Below are 22,527 nucleotides of genomic sequence, written 5' to 3' on the forward strand. Positions count from 1 at the left end.
ATTGAAAGCTAAGCCTACCCACTAGCCATTTGTGGCTTATTAAGCCACCCAACCTAATAAGAGAGTGGTTACTCTCCAAGTAAAGTGACTGATCTGAATTTCCAGGAGGAAACTTGGATGCCATTATAGTGTGGGGAGGAGAATGACGTCTGAATTGAGGAGATTCAGTGGGCTATGTCCAACAGTACTAGTGAACAGGAAACTGTTGGCAACTCAATAAAGATGACACTACTACAGGGGCGCCTGGGTGGCTCACTCAGTTGAGCATCCGACTTCGGCTCAGGTTATGATCCATGGTTCGTGGGTTCGAGCCCCGCACTGGTCTCTGTGGCTGAGAGCTCTCAGAGCCTGGAGCCTGCTTCAAGTTCTGTGTCTCCCTCTCTCTGCCCCTCACCCACTCATGTGCTCTATCACTCTCTCAAAAGTGAATAAACATTTAAAAAAAATTTTTTTTTTAATTTTTTTTTTTCAACGTTTTATTTATTTTTGGGACAGAGAGAGACAGAGCATGAATGGGGGAGGGGCAGAGAGAGAGGGAGACACAGAATCGGAAACAGGCTCCAGGCTCTGGGCCATCAGCCCAGAGCCCGATGCGGGGCTCGAACTCACGGACCGCGAGATCGTGACCTGGCTGAAGTCGGACGCTTAACCGACTGCGCCACCCAGGCGCCCCTAAAAAAAATTTTTTTTAAATGACACTACTACAGACTTGGATCCTGTGGGAATGAAGGTTTGGGGTGCCCTACCAGTAAACAACTATGACCAGCTAAGATGTTGCAAGAGGGTAGGGGAACATATACTAGCTACCAACTTGAGCCAAAAAACTAGCTACAGATGCAGAGACTATAGTACTTTTGTTTTATTTTAGTTTTCTTCTCTGCTCCCTTCTATGAACACTGGCAGTGGTTTAGGTGGGAGTATGAATGAATTGGATGCAGTGAGTGACAGGACTTTGTGTTTCCCCTGAGTCAGGAACAAGAGTTTTATGCCCAAAGTATAAGAGGGACTACTAAGGGACAGAAAGGGAGGACTCTGCTGGTTATTCTTGATTTGTCTTTTCAGACCCATCTCCACCGCGCTCCATGCTCCAGGACAAAGACCTCTATAGCCTGCACCTTATAGGCTCCCTTCGCCTCTAGCGGTGGTTGACTTCATCCAGAGAGGCATTGGCATGGTATGGAGTAGGCAAAGGGGGATAATGACATGTATTTGCTCATCTTGCTCCCTCCTGAGCAGACTGCAGTTTGATAGCTACTGTGTTCCTCTCTCTAAGGCCAAAAACTCCTGAGAGATGATCTTCTCTCCTGTGACTACAACTCTTATGTGGATGAAATGCTGTAATTCTCTATCTCAAGTCCTTGGACAAGATTAAATTATCTGAGCCCTAGTTTCCCAATCTAGAAAATGAGGCTAGCAACAGCTACTTCATACGGTTGTTTTAAGAATTTGAGATAAGTGTAAAAGACCTAGCTCTGTGTAGTAGTCAATAAATTGGATCTAATACACAGCAATTTGTTTAAAATAAGTTTTTATTCCTTTGTTCAACAGACACTTATTAAGCACTCATTATGCATTAAGTAATAAAAAGACAAAGAGAAAATGCTACCTGCAAAGAACTTACCTCATGGGAAAGAATGATAAGCAATATAAAAATTTCAATAGTTGGCTAAGGGTGATAGAGTGATGTTACATGTATGCCTGGTACACCATGCAAGCACAGACAAGGGACACGGATGCAGACTGCCATATATTCTCAGCCTAACTAAAAATAAAGCCAGGCAGGTATGGGAGTAGAAGTTTGAAAGAAATCACCCTTGTCTGCCTCAATTTTCTCTGGAAAAAGGGAGCTAAAATCATATACTGGGAAATGAAAATGCTGCTGTGAAGAAAAAAATGAGATTAAATCACTTCCCTGCCCCTCCCTCCACAAATAACAAGAAGAAGAAAGAAATCACTAGCCCAAGCTACTATCGAGTTAATGGGCTAGGATTCAAGTCCAAATTTGACTACCTCCAAAACCTGTATATACTTGTTTGCTATACCACACTGCCTCACCTTAAGTAAGATGTTCCTTCCCTTCAAGCTAAATCAATCTAGTAACCTCACAATATTTAATATTCAGTGGCTAAGCTTATTACAAGTCAGCTCACAAAAGCTTTACTGACAGGAAAATCAAGGAAAAACCAAAGCATAAAGGGAGGAGGTAACCTGCCCCAGGTGGTGGAGCCAGGATTTGAACTTCAGGACTTTTACCCATTATACCACACTACCTCTATCTAACACATATATGCTCTAAAGAGTCCTCTGGAGATCAATGAAGAAGGCTCATAAACTTATTCTTAAGAGGTCAGGAATGAAAGTATGAAAAAGCAACCCTGCTATTACTTTACATTAAATCTATGTCTATTCTGTGAAACTGAAGCAATTAAAATTCTGCAAAATCATCTTATGGCCAGGCAGGCAAATAAAACAAAATGAGAAGATGACTGATATAAGAACCCCCACAACTAAAAAGGATAGAACAAAAAGCTATGTTGTTCATGTGGGAATAAAACTTGGAATTTGGGGGGAGGTTCACAGATATGTATGTTAAGCTTTTCAAAAGAAGAATAGGAAAAGAATCTGCCTTCACTCTGCTGCAGAGTCACAATAAAGTCTTGTAGATTGGTTCCCAAGGGCAGCTGGCTGGCCTAAGGCTAGATCATGCAGTTCTAATGAGCCTAAGTTCAGATACTAACCCAGAATGGAAGAACTAACCTTAATCTTCATCCAGTGATGACAAGCCCAACATGACAAACTCAGACAAGTCCAACATGACAAAAAGAAGTGGTCAGATGAGAAAAGAACTTTTGGGGACCAGCCAGACTTTAAGAGGGACAGTGTTTTGCAAAGGTAATCTAACAGCTAGTAAATTATTATACTTATATAGTGGTTCTCCTCAGGGGGAGACCGGGCAATGTCTGGGGATATCCTCGGTTATCACAACTTGGGGGGTTGCTAGTGGCTACATGTCAAGGATGATGCTAAACATCCTACAATGCACAGGACAAAAGTTATCTAGCCCAAGATATCAATAATGTGGAGGTGAAGACACTAGTATATACTGAGTACTAATGCCAGGCACTATTTTAAGTGCTCACATCTAACCCATCACGTTCTCCTCAAAGAAGCCCACGAGGCAAGTATCTTCATCTCCATTTTACAGATGAAGGAACCTAGGCTCTGAGGTCCACATCCTCACACAACTCTGGATGGCAGCACTGTAAGGTGAACACAGCTCTGACCTCAGAGCCTGGTGTGCACACACTCTCAATTTCTTATAATACTACTGCAGGCGTTCCCTTCTTCTGAATTACCTTTGGAGATACGGGTTGAAGAGAGGAAAATACCAAGCGTCCCTCAGCTCTCAGGTTACAGAAAGAAAGCCTTGGCACAGGAAAAGCAGTTTTCTGATTCTGCCACCAGGAGGGGTCAGGTTTGTGGAGCACTGTGTCAGGAGTGGCCCATCTTCTTAAAACATCAGAACGTCAATAACTACAAGTGTGGTACGAAGCAGGTTTTGAGTACTGGCCCCATCACAAAGACAATCGTGGGCTAAATTATGAAATAAGGATGACACAAGAAAGGATGCTATCACAAGATATGGTTTTTTGAAGAGAAAGGGAAGGTTGTTTCTTTTTTTAAGCATGAATAGATTTCATTTTGCGGGGGGGGGGGGGGGGGGGGGGGGCTGTAAAAAGTAGAAACATGGATGAAACACCATGATAGAAAACTGTCCAAATTCATTGAACATCATAAAACTTTGTTGACAAATACTACTTAAAATAGACAGGCTTTTTTTTTTTTTTAAATAAGCCTTTTACTTCAATTCCAGTATAGTTAACATTAGTTAAGCTTTTTTTAAAGCATTTTTTCCTTCATCATCATGCCCATCTTTTTGTCCATTTTATGCAATTACTGTCCTGGATCTTGTCCAACTTTGTTTCAGACAGCCAAAAAAATGTTTTAGAGAAAATCCAAAGATTCTTCTGCTTTTACCTCTAATTTTAAGCAGAGAAGTTCTGTTTTTTAAGTGTTTATTCTTGAGAGCAAGTGCGTGCACAAGTGTGCATGTGTGTGCAAGCAGGGGAGAGACAGACGATCCAAAGCAGGCTCTGTGCTGACAGCAGAAAGTCAGATGTGGGGCTCAAACTCACCAACCACGAGATCATGACCTGAGCCAAAGTTGGATGCTTAACTGACTGAGCTACCCAGGTACCCCTAAGCAGAAAAGTTCTTAACCCTGTTTCTTTCACACATCACGGATACTGTTTGGTACTGACTAGTAGACCCTACCCAAGTTATGAGATAGATACATTTATAAGTATCAGTAACCACTCTTAACTAATACGGTAGAGAGGAGTTCAGTGATTCACACCAAGTCATAAAGGGAAATTAAGAACAATCCCGTTTCAAATGGCAGGAATCAGACCTGGAAGAGCTACAAATTTCCTCCAGCAGGGGGACAAGGACTGCGTGGTGGGTGTTTGGAAACAAGGTTTCCAAAGAAGGGAACTGACAAAGGAAGAGACAAAACAAAATCCATATACATAGGGATTGGTTTGGAAACTGGGGACTGACCCAGAGAATATGAAAAGGAATCGCATGGGGGTGGGGGCAAGAATTATTCCTGAGAAGACAGGCCAAGAAAGTTGGGTTTCATTTTAAACCACATTAAAAGGACCTTAGGAAATTCTTACTACTAATTAGTTACTTTACTGAAAGCCTACTGTAATAGTACATAATCTGTATCTGTTTATTTCTGCCTCTCAGAATACTAGTTCCAAACACATCCAAAAGAAACAAAGCACATCTTTGTCACATCTATAAATTAAATTCACTGCAGAACAGATTAAAAATCTAATAGGATGTGCCAATGGAAGATGCATAGTAACATTCTCCCTACACATATCAACATGATGAATCAGTTACAACTTTTCCTGTTTTCCTTCCTAATATATCCTTCCTCTAATTCCCACTCCACCCCCATTTGATTTTTCCCTCACTCTATAATCACAAAGCAGTCCTAGTTTTTCCAAAGTTTATCACATTTCTTATTTGAGGTACCTTCTATTTATTGTTTCTTGATAGATAAAAGTGATTTTAAAAAGTGATAAAAGAATATATTGAAAAAAATAAAATAAATACAAATCATTAAAAAATAAAATGAAAACTTAAAAAATAAAAAAAAATTTTTAAAAAGTGATAAAAGAATTAGAAATAAAATATGCGTAGAGTATTCAATGTTGGGACACAATACAGAAAAATAATCTGTGACCAGGAGTATCCAAAAACCTTGACAAAAGTTACAGGAGTCTGTTGGTTCTCTGAAACTAGCTCATTTAATACAGATAGTTTAAAAAAGGACTGAATGAGATAAAAGTAACAGCTGACAGTCCTGTTCTCCAGTACTAGACTCAAAGCTGCCAGGATAAGGAAGAAGGTCCTAAATTTGCTCCAACTGATAACATGTCCCTCTACTGGTTCCAGAACTGACAGGGTAGGGATGTTAAGTGCAACTGCAATGCTCTGCTCTTTCTCAGGCTCCTCAAGTCATTGTCTTGGGTTCCCCATTGCCAGAACACCTGCCCTCTTCCTGGATTCCCAAGCTTTTCCATTGGAAGGCACATTCCCAATGTATCTTCCAAGAAGATGGGAATACAGAACACTTCCAAGGATGATTCCTGGACAACTGTGATCACTGGCAGAGTGATGGGTGGATGGATGATTATATGAGGCACGAGAAAACAAACGTGGAATTTTATACAGAACTAGCAGTGGTAAAATACTGCAGGCCCTAGGAAGCCTTGTTCTGGCTGGGGAAATTGGGAGAACTGAGGAGGAACCAAAAACAAAACAACTACCACCCCCTCCCCAAAAAGACAACAATCAATATCGCATTTCATAGTATCTTTAGAGAACCTCCAACCTGACATATCCACTTCTTCTCTAACCCCCTGCAATCCATTATTCATTCCTGCAGTAGGCAGGGTCATTTTCTTAATCGCTATAAACCTGATAATTTCATCCCATTGCTTAAACCCTTTCCATTGCTTCCCTCTGCTCTTAGAATCCAAACTCTGAATTATTGCTATCAGCCTATAAGCACCTGAATGGTCTAACCTTTTCCTACCTCTTCAGCGGCATCCCACCAGTGCCTCCTAACCCACCACTTACTAGGCTCCCGTGGGAACAGCCCACTTCCTAGTTCTCACACACAGAGCACTCTCCCACCTCATCTCTTGTACCTGTGTCCCCTCTTTCCAATGAGGTCTTTGTTCCAATGCCACTTCCTGCAACAAGCCTTCAAGACCACCCTAACTACAGTGCTCCTTTCCCAAAGCAATCTTGTCATCATCCTGGTTCTTTCCATTTTAGCATTTATAATCATCTAAGACTGCATGTTATTTATTGAGAACCTCCATGACCAGAGTGTAGATATTGTGACTTGTGTACTGCTACACACTTATTGATACACATTTAATTTATTCTTTCAACAAACAGGTGGAGGGAGTTTGTAAAAATTCCAATATGCTAAAGTGTGCGAGATCTTCAAAGTAACCAACAGATCATCATTCCTAAATCAGTCTCCTGAATCATCAATTTCTCCCTCTTTACTAGATCAATTCCATTTAAAAAAAAAAAAAATTTCAGGTGTATTTTGAGAGAGAGCAAGCAGACAGAGAGGGAGAGAGAGAGAATCCCAAGCAGGTTCCACACCATCAGCACTGAGCCCAATGCGGGGCCTGAACCCACAAACTGAGATCATGACCTGAGGTGAAATCAAGAACTGGATGCTTAACCAACTGAGCTACCCAGGCATCCTTAGATCAATTCCATTATTAAATATACTAATATGCTACAGTATCTTAACAAAATCCTCCTGAAAAGCACAGATTTATTTATTTAACAGACACAAAGTGTTAACCATGTGCTAGAGATATGTAATTAGGCTCTGCCACAACTTTTACTATTTGTATGAATGGTCCTATCTGATAAGCACCCTTAACCAGGCTTTTTAAAAATAAGGAAAACTCAGGATAAACACAGATGCTTATACAGTGTGATAAAGGAAACCTTACTCCAAAGCAAATATTTGGTTTGAAGATTCTTTTTCTGACAGTAAAACTTTACTGGTTAGCACATAAGAAATTTCCCAAAGGACAAAACTTAGAATCAAAATTAAAAAATATTTAAATCACAGTACCACTTAAACAATAAATTGTCGCACATTAGCTTTAAATCCTGACCTTATATTAGCTATTTATTAGTGAAAATATAAGCAACATTTTACCTTAAAGTTCTTTTTTTTTTTTTTTTTAACATTTATTTATTTTTGAGACAGAGAGAGACAGAGCATGAACAGGGGAGAGGCAGAGAGAGAGGGAGACACAGAATCTGAAATAGGCTCCAGGCTCTGAGCTGTCAGCACAGAGCCCGACGCGGGGCTCGAACCCATGGACCGTGAGATCATGACCTGAGCCGAAGTCGGACGCTTAACCAACCAAGCCACCCAGGCGCCCCTTACCTTAAAGTTCTAACATTTAAAAAATTGTGACTTATATATATATTTTCCCTACCAACTCTTTCCTATCAACAGAAACCACAGCTTCATCCTAGGAGTGGTAAAATAAATTTAGTTGACACCTAAAAGTACTCAAAATCAACAAAAAAAGTAAGTTAGGCTAATGCATGCCCTACAATGGGTAAACTCCAGTTGAGGTTTGAGAGGCAATAAGAGAAAAAATTAAATTTCAGAAATGTCTGTAGACTTTAGAGAGACAAGTTTTAATATAGGAGAAAAAGTCACAAGTAAAATAAAAGCATTCACGCAACTGGAGTATGTGCAAGGATATGTCTGTAATAAAATGAAACAAAAGATATTAAACCACATGCTGATATCAAATAAAACCAAAAGCTTCTAACAGTAGATAAATTCAAGTTATATATCTATCACCTTTCTCTGAAGAACAAAAAGCTTCTGGCATGTGTCATCTCCATATACCAGGAAAATAAGAAAAAAGTATGAACATTTTATTAGTTTAAACAATGAAAGGAAAGAAGGTAACTACTTTCAGACCAGAAAGAGGAAGAGAAAATGTTCAGTCTTATCCAGCACAGAAAACAAAGCAGGGAGACAGTATTATTTGTGCACAGAGATGCAAAAACAAAATAAAGCTTAGAAGTAATTCCCCACAAGAAAAATCCAAAGCTGATGTTGCTCCATAAAGTGTGTCTTGTCCTAATGGTTTCCTGAGTGAGTTTGTGTATCTTTTTAAACTTCTGCCTGTCCAGCTATGTGGGTGTTGGATATGTTGCTCTCCCTACAGCTCTTCCCTTATGAATCCAGATATTATCTTCATTTGGATCTTTTTAAGTAGTACTAAATTTCACCCTGCCTTCTTTCTTAATTACTCATACTGTAGAAGTGACTGAAGCTCAATATTTAATGATTTAAAGACCTATAAAATAGAACTTTAAGTTCATCTTTATTTAAAGAAACAAAGAAGTGAGTGTCTTATTTTTTCTTAAAAAAAGGAACTAGAATTTGTGTATGATTCTTGTCCTCCAGGAGCTTGTATGTAGCAAAAAAGAAAAAGATAAATGCCCAAAGAATTACAATTCAAAGTAGACTGTGATAAATTCTCTCAAAGTATGAAAAGATTAGAATCTTTTCTAATCTTTTAGATTAGGGCACTTGGGTGGCTCAGTCAGTTAAGCATCAATTCTTGATTTTGGCTCAGGTCATTATCTCCTGCTTCATGACATAGACCAGCATCAGGCTCTGTGCTCACGGCATGGGGCCTGCTTAGGATTCTCTTTCTCTCTTTCTCTCTGCCCCTCCCCACTTGTGCGCACGCGTGTGTGCACACTCTCTAAAATTAAATAAACTTAAAAAAATGTATAAAAGCTTCTAGAATTCAGAGGAAGAATAAAACCACTTCCAACTGAACTTATCTAGGTTTCTGGGGTGGTGGTGAAGGAAGAACCTGAAGGCTGGGCACTCAAAGCAGAAAGGGCAGCCAAAGTCCTCAGAACAAATAGGGAATAGCCATTCGCCCCATTTGTCTGAATTCCTGCCTCCTTGCAGGGAAAGACTCACTCCATAAAAACAGAAAGAGAAACAGTCAAGAAGCAACATTCACTTTGTGCTTTTACAGGGCATTATCATTAAAGCCTTATTTTATTTTCATATTTACAAGCATAAATTAGAAATCACTTTTCTTACATATAGGAGACAGAGGCTAGAAAAGTGCATTTGAGATCACAAAGAGAACTCTGAATGCCAGGCTTCTCACTCTGGATTTAATTCTCTAGATGAAGATGTAAAGGCATTTGAAAAGGGAACCTGAAAGGCTATAGGTGTAGAAAATGGAATGAAATAGAGGAGGGCTTGAAGAAAGAGGGGTTTGGCAACAATAAGAATGGCAAGTTTGCAAAAAATTGACAGGACAAATTAGTCAATTGCTATTTGCATGTGGAATGCCAGGTAGAAGGAGGCATTAACACTGCCTCAAGGTTTTATTCCTAGGTTATTTCCTAGAAATAACTAGAATTGGGTGGAGGGGAGAGCAGGGCAAAATGACAGTGAATTGGCTTAAGTAATTACTAGCCTTAGCTGAAAATGTCTGCATCAGATGCACACATCTAACACCTTCTGGTGCCAGGCACTGTTTCCAGGGACCTAAGACACAGCAGTGAATGCAACTGGCAAGTACCCCAGCCCTCATGGAACTTACCCTCTAAAGGCAGACAAGAGATAATGAACAAGTAAATAAAGAGATAAATATATATTACAGGAAGAACGGGGTTGTATGGAATTTTAATTAGGAGGGTCTTACTAAGAGTGTGACATCTAAACAAATACCTAGAGGTAAGGTAGTGAACTACGCAAGAAGCCTGAGAGGAGTCAGCAAGTAAACACCAGTATCTTCAAGCAGTCACCCTATGATGCTTTTGAAGTCAGCAGCAACTGCAGTAAATCTCTTTGGTGACCCAGTCCTATTTTCTTGGGCTAGCATTCAGTGTTCCACTTCCTGACTCTATCCTACCCAATCAAGAAAACTTCACCAGTAACACAGTGATAACAAACTGCCTAGTAGGTCAATTTGTTTATACTGGCTGTTTATGTTCCCTACACGGGAGAAAAAGACTACATTTTAAAACAACAAAACCAAAGCACTGTTAGAACATGTTTATACAAAGCTTAGGAAGACAATCATCTTGTTCTCAAAGCAATCATTGATGTAGCAACTTTGAGACTTGAGATTTAAATCAAAGGTGCTAAAGAATGATTATGAATCATGCAATTAAGCTACCAAGGAGGATGCTACAGAGAGGAAAAACATTCACAGCACCATAAAACTGTCAAAAATAAAAATAGTATAATTATCGAAACCAGAAGTAGTGTCATTCTTTGATTTTATAATTTATTGTTCAGAAGAGCTGAATTCTAGTCTAAGCTATGCCTTTTATTGACTCTGGGTCCTGGGGCCTCATCTTTATCTGTAAAGGGCAGCTATTGTGATTTTTCACATTCCTTTCGATCTGAGATTCTAGGTGGCTAGTTATGGTTCCTATGTTTATTTATATATTTGGGTACTCTGGTTTACCTCCTTTTCCAATAATAGTACAAATAAGCACCCGTCCCAAGTAACACAACTTGTCAGTTCTGTGTAAAAGGGATACGACCTTCTTTTAAACAAACCTGCCAGAGCTTGGTGTTTAAAATGAGGCTACACTCTGCAAGTGCTGCCTTTTCTCATCCCCGTTTAAGAACAGCCTTCAAGACTCTTAAGGCTTCTTTATCATTTGAGAGTGGATTAGATTTGAAACCAGGTGGATGATCACATCTCTGGTAAATGAGAAAAATAATGAGACCTTATGGCGGGATTCAGCCTTTGAAATTCCAAAGGAATCTGCAAGCATTTCTATCAACAACTCTGCGGAAAGGTTTTCCGGTGTTGACGGCTTTGTTAGGTTAAAGCCTATCTGAATGCGTAATAAAGAAAACAGCCAACGTTATTGTGGGCTATGTGCCAGGTGGAACTAAGTATTAACTGATTTAATCTCATAACAATCCTATAAGGACGGAACTATCATTATCCTCATTTTATGTATGCAGAAACAAAGTCATAGAGGAATTAGGCAACCTGCCCAACTTTTCACAATTAACAGGTAGATTCAAACTCAGGCATTCTAGCTTCAAATACTCCACAATAATCTCCACAATACGCTGCCTATGTAAACCCTGGAGCTCTTGTTTAAATAACAGTCCCATTACCAGTCGCACTCTTACAGTTCTTGCAAACTAACATGAAGTCAAAATAAAGCTGCACTACAAGTTCACTATCGACTTTCTCCTCCAGTCGCGAACCACGAACTAGAAACGCATTTTAAAGAACACAAAAACCTCAGTACCTGAGGTCTCTCGAGATTTGGGGAGGAGGTGTGTAGAGCAACGCAAATGCTTTCTGTCCTGGAGCTAATGCCGTGAACAAGTGCTGCAAAACTAGAGACAGACCTGCGCCTCTCCCTCTGGGGGGTTCACGCCAGGAGGCCGCCCACTCGTACCACGCGCTCCTACTACGCACGGAAGTAGCACAGGGGCGGTTCCAAACAACACCTGGCTCAAACGCGCCCGCGGGGGTACCTCCACCTGGCTCTCGCTACGCCCAGACCCTTCCCCATACTTACCTTCGGAGATCCTCGCCCGATGCATAGCGAGTGGGAAACACCACCACAGCTGCGCCACAATCAACGAGCCTCGGCGCCGCGCCTCTCGCCCCCAGCTGGGCCAGCCACCCTCCCCGCCTTGGCCCGACCTCCTAGTTCCGCCCCCCGCAGGAGGCCCCGCCCACACAAATAAACGGAACCTTCTCGGCCGCCAGCCCCGCCCACAACTGAGGGCGGGGCTAATGCTTACTCAGCTCCGCCCCGGGCTTTAGGAGACGGTGGACCGCAGCGCAGCTGCAAGCTGGATGCAGCCTCGCGGCCCTAAATAAATAAAGGAGGGGGAGCCTGGGGTGCATGACCCCAAGCAAGGAAGTGCGCGATGCAGGCGGAGGGAAGGGGGAAGGGAGAGAGCCAAGGGCTAAGATAAGGAAAGAGGCTTGGGAGGCGAAAGAGAAGGCGCTCTCCCCAGGTTCCAGCTGAGGTGTAGTACTGGGTGAGACATCTTAAAGCAGAAGAGTTCACTTTTTCAGCTCCATTAGCTAATGAGCTAATCTCATTCTCCTGCAGGTTAGGGGTCACACGCGAATTTAGGGTTCCATGCATGAATAAGGAATAGCGTTTAGAGAAGCAAAGAAAGGAAGCAAATCCTTTACTGATCTCCGTCCACATCTCGTTCATTTAAAAAATTCTAGAAAGGACTCTCAGTAAGAATAGCTCCAGACTTAAATTAATGTTAATCATTCCTTCTCAAACAGCTCAGGCACTTTTCATGAGAGCAGACTCATTACACTCAAAACGAGTTTGGCATTAATGCCCATAGTATACTGCTACGAAGTTTGCTACTACATGTATGGATAAAGGAAAAAATCAGACCACTAAGGAGGAGATACTTTAACTATTAATATATTTGATTTTTGAAAGTGAAAAACTATTTGCGAATCATGTCAAACACTAACTGAATTATGGTGGGGAAACAAGGCTCACTTCACCAACAATATTTGCTGAAGGAATTTCAGAAAACAGTAGCAAGAAACCAGCCTAGCTGTGTGGTCTTAAGGGAAGTCACAATATCTGAAGCCTTTGATTTGCTTATCTGTAAAATGAAAAATTATGCCAGGTGACTTCATGACCTGGAAATGCCCTTCCAAACTTGATTTCATCCTGCCAGGCTCAACAATTGAGGGCAAAGGACCATAGGGAAAGTGCTATATCCAGTCAGGAGCCACACAGAGAAATTGGGAATTTTTAGAAAAAGCCCCAGGGATCTTTGGCATCACTTCATTTAAGCTCTCTCTTCTGAGTTTTCTATTTGTAATAATAACTCTTAGCTCAAAACCTCTACTCTTCCCTCTCAATCCTCACATTTGGTCACCAGGTCCTTGGCTTTCTCCATTACAGAGTCTCTTCAATGACCCTTCTCATTTTCACTGCCATCTCTGTATAAAGTACAAATTCAAAGAACTCAAGATCTGAGATCTGACCCTCACCTATTTTTCCTACCTCATCTCCAGCTACTCTCTGATAGAAGAGTCTCTCACTGTACAATATCCACAACATACAGCCAACATTCTGGCCACTGAACATTTATATACACTGCCTCCCACCTCAGAATACTTCTCAGTCCTAGCTACCTGTCCAGATTGTGATAGCTCAGCTCAGGTACCTTTCTATACAATAAAAGCCTACAACACTTAGGATCTATGCCGCTCAAATGTGGCACTTAACAGCCCTACCTTGTTTTTTCTGTTATTTATAATATTTATCTCCAAAACTAAACTGTAAGCTACTTACTGGATCACCCTAGGTCCCAGTAAATTGAAGAAGAAAAAGCTATTTTCAGTATCTCAAAAAACCTAAAAGAAATTATATAGGCTATTCAAGTTACCTATACCAGCAAGATTCTGTTTTTTACTTATTTTTTTTTTTTTTTTAGGTTTTAAGTAATCTCTACACCCAATCTGGGGTTCAAACTCACAATCCTGAGATCAAGAGTCACATGCTCCCTTGACTGAGCCAGCCAGGCATCCCAAGATTCTCTGTTTTTATCTGAAATTATATGACACTGAAATAACACCAATTACTTCATGTTAACCAAAGCTTTGATGGGCAGTTACATGTGACTGATTTTTAAAAAGGGAAAATAGGGGCACCTGGGTGGCTCAGTTGGTTAAGCACTCAACTTCAGCTCAGGTCCTGATCTCACAGTTTGCAAGTTTGAGCCCCCCATCAGGCTCTGCTCTGACAATGAAGAGCCTGCGTTGGATTCTCTCCCTCTCTCTCAAAATAAATAAACTTAAAAAAAAAAGGGGGAGTGGGGGGAACAGGGGCACTTGCCTGGCTGTCAGTAGAGCATGTGACTCTCGACCTTGGTTGGGGTCTTGAGTTCAAGATTTCCAAGTCTCACTTTGGGCATAGAGATTACTTTTAAAAAGTGGGGGGATAAATTACTATTAAATAAGACTTGTTTTTAAGACTAAATCTATGACATTCACAGAGGTACATAAAGATGAAAAGTAGCTAACACATTCTTTTGTCACCGCATTGCCGAAAAAAATGCTATACCCATAGTAAGTGCTTAAAAATATATTCATTAGTCTATGATTATTTTCAGCTTTCTTAAGTCCTCTCTTTCATTTGTTTTAATTAAAATGCTGATCTGTTCTTTCCATGCAAATATAATTGCAGGAGCTTCCCCTTCAATTTCAAATAAATTTTTAAGAATAAGATAAACAAGAATCACATTGCACTGCTTGGAGTTGGACTAGAAAGGTATTTAGTGTCCCAGAAATAAACCCTGAAATCACAGTAAATTGCCTATTTTAGGGGGTCCTACATAGTACTAATATCTTTAGAGAGTAAATTTGCCTTAATTGCAACCTTACCCAGATGACAAAAGTAGAAGCAGAACCAAGTTTTCAGAATGACTACCCAGTAAGAGTGAAAACTGATTTGCAATCTATCAATGGCCCCTGTGTTTTGAAAATGTCACTGGCATGTTTAAAGGAAGCCCCAGAGCTCTGAAGTCTGGCCCAAACAATCTATAAATCACTATTCACAACAAACCTTTATAATATTTTGGGTGTTTAATAAGTATTAAGTAGGCAGATTAAACAACAGTCACACTTCATTTTACAGACTGGTTGTACCAGAGGCAACTGGTTATAGACTCTCGGAATGTTTCTCTTCCTCTTCTCAAAATGTGAAGTGACTATGAAGATTAGAGCCTTGGGGAACTTCTGAATCCAGCCAAGATATGGTAACAAGGACCATATTTACTCTCCCACCTGACCACCACCACCACCAACAACAACAACAAAAAGGAGCTAGACAAAATATATAAAACGACAGTTTTCAAGATACTGGATATTAGGCAATGAAGGAGAATGATGCCTCAGAGATGGAAAATGAACAAGATTTGCCCCAGCTTATTATCTTCAGAGGACTTACAGGCCATGGCAATAAAAGAGGAACTGCAGGAGCTCTAAGTCCAAGAAAAACAAGACAGCTAGAGTTCACAACTCAGATATGGGAGATAAGATAACAACATAGAGAATCCCAGAGATCTGCGGAGGGTCTTCCTTGATAATTCAATAGTGCTGATCAGTGCATACCTGCACCCAAGGTCAAGAAAAGAACAAACCGTCTCAGCATTAGAAGGAAAAGTACTGGGCATTCGCAGAGGGCCAGGAATAGTGGCTATTCATATCAGGCCAAATAGAAACCTCCCAATTCAATGAGGTAGAGTACTTGGAAGCATTGCCTTAGTACTGGAGAGTAATTAGCCCTAGATTAAATGCTGCTTTGGTGCTGCCAAAAAATAAAATATCCAAAAGGATCTAACTATTTTAAAGTAATTTAACTGCATCTCAAATAAAAATTCAGATGTTTATAGAAATACAAAAATATTCAGCACCCAATAAATTGAAATTCACAACATCTGCCATTAAATCAGATATTACAAGGCATGTCAAGAAACAAAAATATGACCCACAACTAAGAGAAAAATCCATCACTAAAACTAACCAATCACTGACACAGATGTTAGGATTAGCAGACAAGAACATTAAAACAGTTATTTTTGGTAATATATTGAAAAAATTAAGTAGAGACAAGGAAGTTATAAAAATTTTCTACATCTGACTTTTAGAGATGAAAATAACAATCTCTAGGGGCACCTGGGTGGCTCTGTCGGTTGAGCATCTGACTTCAGCTCATGTCATGATTTCACAGCTTGTGAGTTTGAGGCCCGCGTCAGGCACTGTGCTGACAGCTCGGAGCCTGGAGTCTGCTTTGGATTCTGTGTCTTCCTCTCTCTCTCTGCCCCTCTCCCACTCACACCCTGTCTCTCTCCCCTTTAAAAATAAAACATTAAAAATTTAAAAAAAGCAAGCAGTCTCTAAGGTGAAAAATATACTAGATGGGATTAACAGAAGAATAGACATTGTAGAAGAAAGCGTTAGTGAACTTGAAGACACACAATATGAAATTTCCAAGATGAATTATAGAGAGAAAAAGGATTTAAAAAGAAAAGGGGGTGCCTAGGTGGCTCAATTGGTTGAGTGTCTGACTCTTGACTTAGGCTCAGGTCATGATCCCAAGGTCATGGAACCGAGCTCTGTGTCAGGCTCCATGCTGAGCATTGAGCCTGCTTGGTATTCTCTCTCCCTTTCACTTTGCCCCAGTCCCCAACTTGCACATGCTCATGCACACTCTCTCTCAAAATAAAAAAATGTTTTTCTCTCTAAAAATAAAAAAAAGTTTTTAAATAAAAAAGAAAAGAGAATCAATAAGCTATGGCAAACCTTTAAGGAGCCTAATATACTTGTAGTTGGAGAGGAGAAAGAAGGGTTTGGGGAAGGGTATCAGAAAAGACAGTTGAAGAAATATGACTGGTATTTTCAAAATTTGATGAAAATTATAAACCCACAGATCTGACAAGCTCAATGAACCTAAACACCAGAAACATGAAGAAAACTACACCAAGATATTTCATAATACAATTACTAAAAACCAGTGATAAGCACAATCTTAACAGCAGCCAGTGGGGGAAACACATGCTATATATGGAGAAACAAGAGATGACAAATTTCTTCTCAGAAATCGTGCAAGAAAAAGACAGCGGACCAACATCTTTGAAGTACAGAACAAAAAGCTAAAAACCTAGAATTCTATACCCAGCAAATAATATCTTTCAAAACTCAAGATAATATATTTTTTTCAGATGCACAGAAGCTAAAAGACCATAACCAGAAGACTTGCACTACAAGAAATGTTAAAGGAAGTCCATATGATAGGCAGAAAATGACTCCATATTTCTGGAAATATAGATGTACACTAGGAATGAAGAACACTAGAAATAATAACAATAGAGGTGTTGGGTGTTTTTTATAATTTGAATCTTTTTAAAAGATAACAAATGTTTAAACAACAATAGTAATCATTTATTGTGGGTTTTGTGGCCTACATGTAAGTAAAATGTATGACAACAATAGCATAAAGGTTGTGAGGAGAGACATGGAAGTATATTATTGAAAAGTGTATTCTATAATTAACTGTAAGCATCTTATAAGTGATATGGCATAATTCATTTGGAGATAGACTGTGATAAATTAAAGATATATACTTAAACCCTAAAATAGCCATAAAACAAAGGGAGAAAAGGAGTTACAACTAAAAAGTCAACAAAGGAGGAAAAAATGGAAGCATAATGCTCAATCCAAAATAAGGTAGAATAATAGGAAAAAGGACACAAAGAACAGATAAGACAAATAGAAAATAAACAACAAGAAGACAGACATAAACTTAACTCATATCAATAATAACATTAAATGCAATAGTCAAAACAACCCAATTAAAATTTGTCTTACTGGCTGAATAAAATAAGACCCAACTATATTTCACCTACAAAAAAAACTATACTTCAAAAATATGAAGACACAAAGTTAAAAGTAAAAGGATGAAAAAGATACACCATGCTAACACTAGTCAAAAGAAAGCTGGAGCAGCTAAAATAATATCACATAAAATAGATTTCAGAGCAAATAATATTACCAGGGAAAGAGAAGATCATTTCATAATTATAAAGGGGCCAATTGAGGACACAAAAGTCCTAAATATTTTATGCACCTAATAACAGAGCTTCAAAATAAATGATAAAAAAAACTGAAACAACTTCAAGGAAAAATAGGCATGTCCTTTTTGGGGGGGATTTTTAAAAAATCTTCATGATAATAGCACAAGTAGAGAGAAAATCGGCCAGGATACTGGCTTAGTCAATTTGGATTGCTATAACAAAACATCACAGACTGTATAGCTTATAAATGACTGAAATTTAATTCTCATGGGCTCTGGAGACTGAAAGTCTGAGATCAGGGTGCCAGCATGGTTGAATAAGGGCCCTCTTCATGGTCTATGGCTAGCACCTTCTGTGTCCTTATCTGATAGAGGGTATCTTTTTGTAAGAGTACTACTCCTTTTTTTTTTTAAGTTTATTTACTTATTTTTGAGAGGGGGAAAGAGAGAGAGAGGAGACAGAGTGAGAGAAAATCCGAAGCAGTCTCCACACTGTCAGCACAGAGCTTGACTTGGGGCTCAAACTCACAAACCACAAAATCATGACCTCAGCCTGAAAACAAGAGTTGGGCACTTAACCGACTGAAGCACCCAGGTACCCCTAGAGTACTAATCCTATTCATGAGGGCTCCCAAAGGCCCCACCTACTACTACCATCATCACCTTTGGAGGTTAAGATTTCAACATATGAATTCAGGGGTAGACACAAACATTCAGACCATAGAAAATATAAAAGACCTAAACAACACTATTAACCATCTTTTTTTTTTTTTTCCAACGTTTATTTATTTTTGGGACAGAGAGAGACAGAGCATGAACGGGGGAGGGGCAGAGAGAGAGGGAGACACAGAATCGGAAACAGGCTCCAGGCTCTGAGCCATCAGCCCAGAGCCCGACGCGGGGCTCGAACTCACGGACCGCGAGATCGTGACCTGGCTGAAGTCGGACGCTTAACCGACTGCGCCACCCAGGCGCCCCAACACTATTAACCATCTTAACTGACATTTACAGATCACTACAAGCCACAAGAATATAATTCTTTTCAAGTACACATAAGACATTTATCAAGCTGGACCATACACTGGGCCATAAAGTAAGTTTCAATAAATTTATAAGGATTTAAGGCATACAAAAACTATGTTCTCTAACTGCAATGAAATTAAATTAGAAATCAATAACAGAAAAACATCTGGAAAATGTCCAAATATTTGAAATCAAAATACACAATTCTAAATAACCCATGGGTCAAAGAAGAAATCAAAAGGAAAACTAGAAAATATTTTGCACTATATATCAAAATTTGTAGACAGCACTAAAGTAGAACTTAGGAGGTAATACCCATAATAAAAAAAGAAAGTTCTTAAATCAATGACCTCAGATTCTACCTTATTAAATAAAAAAGAGCAAATTAAACCAAAATAATGTAAAGAAAGAAAGAAATCTATCAAGAGTACATCCAATGACAAAGAGAAAAATCAATGAGACCAAAAGTTGATTAAAAAAAAAAAAATCAGTCAAATTGCTAAACCAGACTAATCAGCACACACACACAAAAGACTGAGAAAGGGGGTTAGGTTCCAAGGGATGCAGGCAGCCTCTAGGAGCTGGAAAAGACAAGGAAAGGAATCCTCTCCTAAAGCCTCCAGAAAGAAGACAGCCCTGCTGACTCCTTGAACTTAGCCCTCTGAGACCTCCTCTGCTGGATTTCTAAACACATAAGTATAAGATAATAAAGTTGCGTTGTTTTTAAGCCACTAAGTTTGTGGTAATTTGTTATGGCATCAATAGAAAACTAATACATGTGGAAATACCAAGAAGCTAGAAAAGTCAAAAAAGGATTTAAACAGAACAAAGACTTAAACTACCTGATACTGAGGACTTATAAAGCTATCATAATTGTCATAAAGGTAGACAAATATATCATTAGAACAAACTAGACAGTAAATAGAGATTTGTGACCTTATAGAGAGAAACTGCCGGAAGTATCACTACCAGTCAATAAGAGAGAGAAGACTTAAATCTAGCTCCTCAACATTAAGTCCTAAACTCTTTTCACTATAACTGGTTTTTCATACAAGCTTAAGTCTGAGTTTCATCCTCCATACAGCTGACTACAATATACTTAACCTGAAGCCTGACCTCTTTCCTCAGCTCTAGTTCCAAATTTCCAAGTACCTGCTAAATATCTTCCACCTGAAAATAAATGAATGCATGGTTTTCCCTCCATGCCTGTTGTATTAACAGCACTACAATTTACTCAGTTACCTATGTTCAAACTTTGGATTCCTCTTTGACTTCTCCCTAGATCTCCCTCCCTTTCCTTTCCTTTCTCAGAGCCTCTGATAATTTTGTTTTCTTAGGTTAACATCCTTTCTTTTGTCTGCCTCCCATTTCCCAGAGGCTAACTCCTCATCATTCAGGTCTTGTTTAAATAGCTGTTCTTCATCAAGACCTTTCCTATCTAAAATAGGCCTTCCTCTGTGATCTCTGTAATAGCAGCTTGTTCATTTTCTTCATAGCACTGATCACAGTTTGCTCTTTATTTCACTGTTTATTATTTCTTGTTCCTGCCCCATTAGAGTTCAAGGTCCATGAAAGCAAAATAACATATCCATCTTATTCACTATAGCATCCTCAGGGCCTGGAGCATATAACAATGGGGTGCAAATCATTAAACGAACAGACCATTATTTCAACCCCTTCAAGTCTGCTTCCATAGTCTCTGGTATTTGTCCCTTCTCCTTCACTCCAAAAATATGTCTGAGCCTTCCTGTTGTGCTAACTTTTTAAATGGTCTCCCAGACTCCTCTCTTTTCCTACTTTTTATCCATATTGTAGAATGTCGTCTAAGACAATTCTAGTCACATAATTTTCTCTGTTCAAAATCCTGTAATGATTTTAATGAAATCTTTATCAAAACTCTAACAGCCTTGTTTTGCAGAAATGGAAAAACTGATTCTCAAATTCATATAGAATTGCAAAAGGCCCTATATACCCAAACAATATTGAAAAAGAATAAGGTCTCACGCTTTTGATTTCAAAACTTACCACAAAGTTATAGTAATCAAAATAGTATGGTAACAAGCACAAAGATAAGCCTATAAACCAGTGGGATAGAATTGAGTCCATAAATAAGCCTATAATCCATGGCCAAGTAATTTTCAACAAGGATGCTAAGACCATTCAATGGGGAAAGGGCAGTCTCTTCATAGAGTGGTTGGCCACCCGGGTATCCACATGCAAAAATAAATAAATAAATAAAGTTGGATTCCTACTTCACACTCTATATAAAAACTGGGGAAGAGCCAAGATGGTAGAACAGCATGGAAGTTTTTTGTGTGTCTCGTGTCCATGAAATATAGCCAGACCAACACTAAACCATCCTACACACCTAGAAAACTGATTGGAGGATTAACACAACAATCTGCACAACCTGAACCACAGAATTCAGCAGAAAGAGAAAAAAATCATTTTTATTTTGAATTTTTATTAAATATATTTTTCTTTAATTTTTTTACTATATTTTTCGCTTTTGTGTAAATTTTTTCAAATTCTATCTTACTTCCATCACTCTATTTTAGTCTACTTCAGTGTATTCACCTTTTCAAATTTTCAAACAATTTCTTTGCTTTCTTTTTTCTTTTTCTTTTTTCTCTTTTTTGTTTTTTTTCTTTTTCTTGAATGCAGAAAGTGAAAAACTTCATTTTTACTTTCAATTTCTATTAAAAATATTTTTCTTTAATTTTTTACTATATTTTTTGCTTTTATGTAAATGTTTTCAAACTCTATTTTACTTCCATCATTTTATTTTAGTCTACTACAGTGTATTCACTTTTTCAAATTTTCAAACAACTTCTTTTTTTCTCTTTTTTCTCTTTTTTGTTTCTTTTTCTTGAATATAGAAAGAGAAAAAATTCATTTTTATTTTTAATTTTTATTAAAAATGTTTTTCTTTAATTTTTTTCCTACTATATTCTTTACTTTTGTGTAAATTTTTTCAAATTCTATTTTACTCCCATCATCTCATTTTAGTGTACTTCAGTGTATCCATTTTTTCAAATTCTCAAACGACTTCCTTTTTTATTTACTTTTTTTCCCCCCCTTTTTTTCTTTAATCTGTCAAACCACTTTCAACACCCAGACCAAAACACACCTAGGATCTAGCATCATTTTTCGATTTTTTTTCGTGTGTGTGTTTTTAATTTTTTAACTTTAATTTTTTAATTTTAATTTTTCTACCTCATTAATTCCTTTTCTCCCTTCAAAATGACAAATGAAGGAATTCACACTCTATATAAAAACTAACTCAAGATGGATCGATGACCTAAATATAAGAGCCAAAGTTATAAAAATCTTATATAAAACATAGAGATGAATATTCATGAACTTGGATTTGGCAGTGGATTCTCAGGTATGACCCTAAAAGCATGAGCAACAACAACAAAATAGATAAATTGAACTTCATAAAAAATTAAAATTAAAAATTAAAAACCTTTGTGAATCAGGGGCACCTGGGTGGCTCAGTTGGTTGAGCATCCAACTCCTGGTTTTGGCTCAGGTCATGATCTCACGGTTCATGCATTTGAGCCCTGCATTGGGCTCTGTGCTGACAGTGCAAATTCTCTCTCTCACCCTCTCTCTCTGCCCCTCCTCCACTCTTTCTCTCTCTCTCCCTCTCAAAATAAATAACTTAAAAAAAAACCTTTGTGAATCAAAGATCATTATCAAGAAAGTGAAAAG

General features: G+C 38.7%; 1 protein-coding gene across 7 annotated transcripts in view; it reads right to left on the reverse strand.

Annotated features, from left to right (window-relative positions):
* Positions 1-22,527, reverse strand: part of LOC123586121 (serine/threonine-protein kinase Sgk3) — a 143,244-nt gene that overhangs the window by 73,382 nt on the left and 47,335 nt on the right. Inside the window, exon 1 of one of the 7 annotated variants that reach the window (XM_045455034.1) lies at positions 11,737-11,889. The exons of 4 other annotated variants lie outside the window; for them this stretch is intronic. The gene's annotated coding sequence lies outside the window, so the exon portion shown is untranslated. Of the gene's footprint in view, positions 1-11,460; positions 11,890-22,527 lie in introns of those variants that run through there. 2 more of the 7 variants (XM_045455030.1, XM_045455033.1) reach the window with 2 other exon arrangements.

Source organism: Leopardus geoffroyi, chromosome C3 (assembly GCF_018350155.1).
Source record: "Leopardus geoffroyi isolate Oge1 chromosome C3, O.geoffroyi_Oge1_pat1.0, whole genome shotgun sequence".
In the NCBI taxonomy this organism is placed as follows: domain Eukaryota; kingdom Metazoa; phylum Chordata; class Mammalia; order Carnivora; family Felidae; genus Leopardus; species Leopardus geoffroyi.